Here is a 7906-nt window from a genome sequence, read left to right on the forward strand (position 1 = left end):
CATCATTGGGGAAGAATTGTATTTTTGTAGTTGTTAACAATTTACTAATATAGCCATTTCTTGGCATTAGCACATCCTTATACAGCAGCTGGGGTAGCTAAATTATACCTAGATCGATCTATAAGCTTCATGGCCAACCTAAGATGGCCATTTCAGACAGGGATAAAACTTTCACTAGCCTCTTTTGGAGGGAGTTAATGAAGCGGGACTCAGACTCTATTTAGCACTGCTTACCATCCTGAAACTGATGGACAGACAGAAAGAGTAAACCAATGCTTAGAACAGTATCTAAGGGGTCTTTGTTTTTTTCAACCTAAGCAATGGGCTAAGTGGTTGCCTCATGCTGAATGGTGGTATAATACTACCTACCATACTGCTCTAAAATTGACACCTTTTGAAGTTCTATATGGCTATAAGCCACCTACAATGGTCTGGCAGACAGACAGTCCAGTGCAAGCCATATCAGAGTTAATGCAGAGTAGAGAAGATATCAGGCAGTTGGTTAAGTCTCAGTTAGAACAGGCTCGTAATAGAATGAAAACAGCAGGCAGACAAAAACAGAACAGATAGAACCTTTCAAGTGGGAGATTCAGTTTACCTGAAATTACAACCGTACAGACTTCCTTGCCCTGCGAAGGATTTAAAGTTAGCAGCAAGATTTTATGGCCCTTACAGAGTTAAGGAAAGAATTGGAGAGGTGGCTTTACAAATTGGAATTACCTGCGAACTCTCGGCTAACCCAGTTTTCCATGTGAGTCTTTTGAAGAAACACGTGGGTAACTCAATCGTTGTTTCAACGGAACCCCTGCCATAGATGAAGAGGTCATATTCGAATGGAGCCTTCTAAGATTCTGGGCAGAAGAATAATAAATCGACAGAACAAACCTGTCACACAGCTGTTGGTGCGATGGAAAAACCTTGATGACTCCAGTGATACGTGGGAGGATTATACTGTCCTCAGAGGTCAGTTTCCAGGCTTTGATCCTTGGGGACAAGGATCGTTTCCAGCGGGGGGTACTGTGATGATTGGAGGAGATGAGCGTGGAGATGTAGGAGAATCGGGGAAGACGAGCATGGAGATGTATTAGAAATTGGGGGCAAACGGAAATCGAGGGTTAGGGATTGAGGCAGGAGAAGAGAGTGAGAAAAGGGAATTAGGGATTAAAGATCAGGAAGGGGAAATGATGAACTTACCCTTTGAGGCAAATCAAACCTTTTACCCTTCGGCAGCCCAGAACACATAGCACAGCCCAAGTCAGAGAGCCCAAGTACCTGCAGAAGAAATGAATGAATATTAGTCGGTTATTTGTTACAAGGACAGACAGCTGGCACTTAGCTATTACGTTTTTAACCCTGTAACTAAATAAGACTGGATGAGATGTATTGAATGAGGCAGATTATGAATGAAGTATCTTTTCTATTCTCTAAATTTCTCTCTTTTCTATTACCTCATTCTTCGTTCTTCCCTAAATTTCTCAGACCACAACATCCGCCTACTGCAGCGATTAAACACATCGGGGCGATTCGTTTCTAAGGCAGTGGTTTTACCACGACACGATTTATCAATCTGTTTCTTTTAAATTATTATTTATTTTTTCTGTCAGTGCTAACGGTGTTATTTTGCAGTCCATATTTCCAACATGAGTTGCCTCCATAGGCAGTTGAGATCCCCACCTCAAGCTTACAGCTTATGGAATACCGAAGGGATTGGAGAGCCTCCCCTCTAACAATAGGAGTGATTCTATTCTGTTTTAACAAGCGTCTAGATGTCTATTGCACTATCAGAGGTATTCCAACTCTTCGCTTCCACCAAGGTAAATATGTCTCGTTACACATGCACAATTTTAAAACGTGGAATTGCTTTTACTATACTTGATGTATGTGCTGTAAACTGAGTTGTCTCATCTAAATCGGTTGCAAGCATTAAAATGCCTTCACTCTATAATTTGTTTTTTATTAACGACCGACAAAGTTGGAATACCTCCGCCTTGATAATAGGGACCCTAGAATCAAACTGCATCATCCAAATCATCATGAAACATTAATATATTTTTTCTAACATATGAATACCCACTATAAAAATAATTTAACACTTGTTAATGTAATCATACTTCAAATAATCAAATTATATCATGATGAGTTCTTTTTATGCAAAATAGCCTTGCTCATCACGTTAAATACTTTAAAAATACTCAACATATATAAATATCAAATATAATATACCATATAAAATTAAGCAAGAACGAGCATTCTTAAGTTCATCTTGGTATTGAATTCATTGAGCGAATTCAATAATAAAGGGAATTATTCTTCATAGGGCTCTAAGTTTGAGTAACTGCGTCTACAGGGTGTCCGTGTATTGTCAATGACTAACTAAGATTCTAACCGATACTTTCTTATAATTACCTCAAACTATTTAAGAAAATCACTAATTATTGTTCATTTGATCATTCATAAAAAAAAAACTTATGCTTGTATAACTCAAGGATTTCATATCATTCATCACCACATGGTTACAATCATAAAGACCCTTACATCTCTATATTATACCACCTAGTTGCCATGAATTCCACGAAAACATTCACCAATCACTTTACTAAACATTAATAACATAACTAGGATTACAACCATAATATATTCGTGCCAGGACTAAAAAAGAATTATCATGTCAAAGGCTAAATTTTTCAAAATGGACCCTTGTGCAGGTCATCTATTACTACAATAATAAAAATGGGTAACTAATATGATTGGGTCATTGTGACTTTACAATCAATGATGAAATTTATTGATCCTATCACAAAGTTCACGAAAGATAACTACATATGAAACAAATCAGTGTTCCTCTTAATCAGAATACATGCTCTAGAGCACGAACCAAGTTACTTTAGTGTTTAAGTGATGAGTGTTATCTTTAGATGTTTCAGGTTTGAACACCAAAGACTGCAATGGTGAGTTTTCATTGTTAAATAGTTATAAATGTTAGAACATATATTATCTTATAATCACCCTAGACAAATGATTAATAAATCTCATAACCATTGACAATCGAGACTTCCGAGGATTACAAACACCATGGGTAAACTGATAATCAGTCAACTTCACACAGCAAGAAGACTGAATAGCATGTTGGAAGAAGAATTACATCAAATGTTTGATGTCATCATAAAGAATAACATCAGATGAAAACATGGAATTTGTTCCAATATTATCTACAACTCTTTCATATACGGCAAAGATTATACGTAACAACATAACTTACAGAACATATACAATTCACTTCAACACCAAACCGTTTTAGAAGAAAGAAGACACAAGTCATGCTGCTGACAAGAAAACAGGCTAAATTCCTTTCAAGACATTCATATGGGAACTAGGGAGATTCAAGACCGATGAGTTAGAAGTGAAAAAACCAGATGTTCATGACTGCACGGTGATGTTAGCGTTACTCTCCTCTGCCAGTTTAGAAGATTTCGTCGCATCCTTTACCTTTTTCACATCGATCTTTCAACTTGCCACCTCCATTACAGCCCACTCCATTCTTCTGACCTTTAAATTTGAGCTCATCTGCAGGATCGATTTGTTCCCTAGGTTACCACCAAAGCTGTGGCGGTGGCGGTGGCCCTGGCAACAAGCTTTGGCTTTTCTTCCTCGAATAGGTGGACTGCATCGCCACAGCTCTTTCTTCGGGAAAGATTTGGTGACTTTGGCCGAGTTAATGGCAGCTGAAATGAAATAAGAAGAAGAATGAAATGTTTCATATCCCAAAGCTGCATGAAGAATACAAGGCTTTGTCTCGGAATGTTTTCGTGAAAGGGAAACATTTTCAGGCCTAATACTTCGAAGCACTTGTGGAGAAACAAGGAGAAAAGGTTCAAAGAATACCTTCTTCAGTTCAACCTTTGGTGGAGGTCGTTCGTAGTAGAAACTAGGTACTGGATTCGCTTTGACGACCAAGTTCTTCCGCAGCTGCTTAAGGGCTGCTTCTTGCTCTTCCTGCTTAAGGGCCTCATACTGCTGTCTCTCGGCCTCCAGAGCTTGGTGTTTTTCCTCTAACTTCTGGTAAAACTGGATTGAGGAAGAATGTAAACATTATCGATTGTTTGATTAAACAGAATGCAAATATCAATTGTTTGATCACGGAATGTACCTCCTTCCGTTCTCGGCACGTTCAGCACTTCTAAATGTCGGAGCAGTCCCGATTGTTACTCTCGATCTAGCAGTTCGAACAGATGCAGTAGTACTAGACAAAGCTAAGGAAAATTAAAGCTAAAACAACGACAGCTAATTACACTACAACAAACCTTTTTGGTAGAAGAGTTTCAATAGGGAAGTCCCTCACAATAATTAAAAGATAACTGCAAATAACATCAAATAGAGGATACGAGGAAGTGACGGACCAATTATCATCATCATCATCATGCTTCCTGTAATCAGAGGAGTCTTTGGAGAGTTTGTCTGAAACAAATGTAAAAATCGAGAAGATCAGCACCGTGCACGTATAAAAAGTTCAGACAGATGAATAAAAACCGTTAGCAGGGCATGTTTTAAAAGCAAAGCAAGAAAAATATCACTTATTGTTTATCCACCGAATTGTATCATTTCAACAGGCATGTCAAGAAGACTGTAAACCACAGCTAGAATGGGAGAGAAATTTCCACATTATTGCTATATTTCCTTTCAGAAACCTAATTAAAGTGAGTGCAATTCTCTAACTTGTCGAGCCTCCGGCCTCGTATATAGAAATTCCAACTTTACTCAAGAATTGTAGTTACCTCAGAATCCTTGGTAGGGGAAGGTGTATAGTCAGCATTTGCGGTGCCATTTGCAGCAGCTTTGGAAGGACTCAGGTGTGCTTGAGTATTTCCAGTACCAGAGGATTTCGATGCGGCGGTATTCAACTTCTTGTTGTCAGTTCCTTCTGAAACTCCCGAATTACCATTGGATTTGACCGCACCATTTGGCTTAGTGGCCGTGCGCACACCCTTGACTTCTCTCCCCATCACACTACATCAGACATAAATGAGCATCAATAGTATGAAAACATATTGGCTTAACAAGATACACAACATTCAAAACCAACTACAGCAGGCAATTTTGAGTCGCCAAAACAAGAACCGCACCAAGAATAATAAGTACTATGTGATTACAAGAGATTCGAAACGAGAACACGCTTGTCAAATGAAACATATTTTCATGTGGATCTGGAAGAGCCTAGAAGAGGGTTTATGGAATCATTTGGAAGTCACATGGCACATAAAATGAAACCTTCAAATACAAAAGTACTAAGGAATTTAACACACTATTTTAGTATGCAAAGATGGTATCCAGAAATAGAAAATTAACAACAAAAAGGTCTATTAATCTTTGGACCAGATCAAAAGAATCATGCAATAGCAAAAAAGACATAAGGGGAAAAACTCAACAAATCCACAAATCCAACACTTTACATTAAACTTGAGAGAGCTAAAAGAATTCCACAAATCCAACACTTTTTGGCCAAACTGAGAAAACCCAGAATCAAAAACCCAAAAAAAAAATGAGAAATTTACCAAAACTCTTCATTTCTTTGAGAAATTTCACATAAAACAAACATAAAACCCGGAAAACATACCTTCAACTAACATGAACAATTCAACAAGGGGGAAAAACCCAGAAAACATGATGAGAAAGAAGCAATATACCTTGAAGAAGTGGGAAACCAATTAAACAGAACAAAAGAAAAGATAAAAATGTGATGTATGTATTGACTTACAGATTCTTTTTGTAGCTCGATCTGACAAGATCTTGAAACACTGTTCCTCCTCCTCCTCCTCCTCCTCCTCGTCTTCTTTCCTTGCAGTTTCTCTTCCTCTGTGTGTGTGGTATTATTTTAGCCTTAATAACAGATGATTCTCCTTTAATTAAGCTCGATCTTTGAAAGCTGTGTTTTAAATTTCTTTCCTTTGTAGATGAGTTGTTGGTTATTTATAGGAGGCTGTTTTTTCAGTTTTTATCTTCTTCTTTTCACACCTCCGCGTTAGAAAACGCGATGTGGGTGTCGAATTTTCAATTAACCTGACCTGCTGATATGAAATTATACATTCTTCATCCCAATTTGATCTTCTCAAAAAAATATACATCTTTCACTTGATTTGAATCCAATCCGTTTTTGAGATAAAATCTGAATCCAACCCGATCAACTCGCAATAATATATTCAATAAATTATTATTTTTATTCGATAAAAATAGGAATTTAAGGAAATATATATATATATATGGGTATTATTATAAGTATTCCTAAATATAAAAGTATAATTATATGTTTTTCTAGGATCGAGTCGGATATTTTTCACCCTAAATCCGAACCTAACCCAACCCAAATTTAAAAAAAAAATCTGACCCAATTAGGTAGGAACCCATCGAATTCAGATCCTATACCCATCCCTAATTAGAATCAACTAATGGTTTTATACCAAAAAAATGAATTTATAAAATTTCGAAGACATAAAAATATAATATTAATAAAAAGACATAAATAAAATATTTTAATTATATGAGAATTTAAAATTTTCATAGATGAATATTTTCGTAAACTTCTCCTTAGTAGGAGTGTTTTTTTTTTTTAATCGAATTAACCATCAAACCAAAATTTAATTCAATTAATTTAAACTAGGTCAGTTAACAGTTAAGGAATTTTTTAAAGTTTAGTTTATTGGTTAATTCGATTTGAAATTAGTTAATTAATTGACAACAACAACAAAACCGAAAATATTAAGATATTTTAATATATTATATATATTACATAAATATTTTAACCGACAATATTAGATATTTAATATATTGTATTAGAGTTAATATATATTCACATAGTATAAAACGCTTTAGTTTTACACATATTTAGGATCGTTTGATGAGTGAAAATAAATGGATAAGATTAACTCGCTTTTTTAGTAAAATCTTGAATTAATCAACTATTTTTTAATGATCTATTAAACTTTCAAGACCTAATCATATTTTAACTAAAATGAAGAAAAAAACATTTATTAAATTCAAATCAATCAAACTAAAAAAATTATAAAAAAATGGTTAATTTTGTTGCTGACCGAATATAACTTTGTTCGATTTGATTAATGATTAAAGAAATTTTTTGATTAATATAGTTTTAAATAATTCAATTTAATAAGTAATCGAATTAACCGTTTGAACGTCTCTATTCTTTAACCGATCCAAAAATTTGTAATGAAGTTTATGTTAATATTATATTCAGATTGGATATAGAACAACTTTTCTCTTTCTTATCAAAATAATAATAATAATTGATATAAAAATGTGAGATAAAGGGATGTTAATAACGTAAATAAATAAAAGTAGAGTACACACATGGGGTTGCTAATCTTTATTAGGTATAACATTATCGTTAGAAAAACACAAATATTAAAATGAAAAATTTTACAATTTAGCATCCGAAATTAAAATATTTGTAAATTAAGTGATGTCTATCCCTAATTTGTTAGATATTGGTACTTCTTTGATTCTATTCTACTTAATTTTGATCGCAACAATAATGCATGTTTCGTTGTGCCGTGCAATTTTCACTTTTCAATTCCTTCATTAATAAAATTTTCAGTTAGACAAAGTACAAACGGTTTCTTCGCTATATTTGTTAAGTTATCCAATTATTAAAAGTTATAAAATGATCATTCGACTATAGGGAGTTGTTTTTAAGTCCTCGACTATTAAAAGTTAAAATCGGTCATCCAGACTATTCATTTATTCTAAACTCGTCATTTTCCGTTAAAAAACTAATGGAAGTCTGAGCTGGATGTTAATATGCTAACTAAGATAAGATATTTGTTTGAGATTATGAGATCATATTTTATCATATCTCAATCAACAGGTTAATGTCCAGCTCAGACTACCGTCAAAT

General features: G+C 34.7%; 1 pseudogene; it reads right to left on the minus strand.

The window, feature by feature from the left end:
• Positions 1-3414: 3414 nt before the first annotated feature.
• Positions 3415-5953, minus strand: LOC120208850 (annotated as a pseudogene).
• Between the last annotated feature and the right edge of the window lie 1953 nt (positions 5954-7906).

The sequence above is a fragment of the Hibiscus syriacus genome, unplaced genomic scaffold (assembly GCF_006381635.1).
Source record: "Hibiscus syriacus cultivar Baekdansim isolate YM2019G1 unplaced genomic scaffold, ASM638163v2 tig00017792_pilon, whole genome shotgun sequence".
Taxonomy (NCBI): domain Eukaryota; kingdom Viridiplantae; phylum Streptophyta; class Magnoliopsida; order Malvales; family Malvaceae; genus Hibiscus; species Hibiscus syriacus.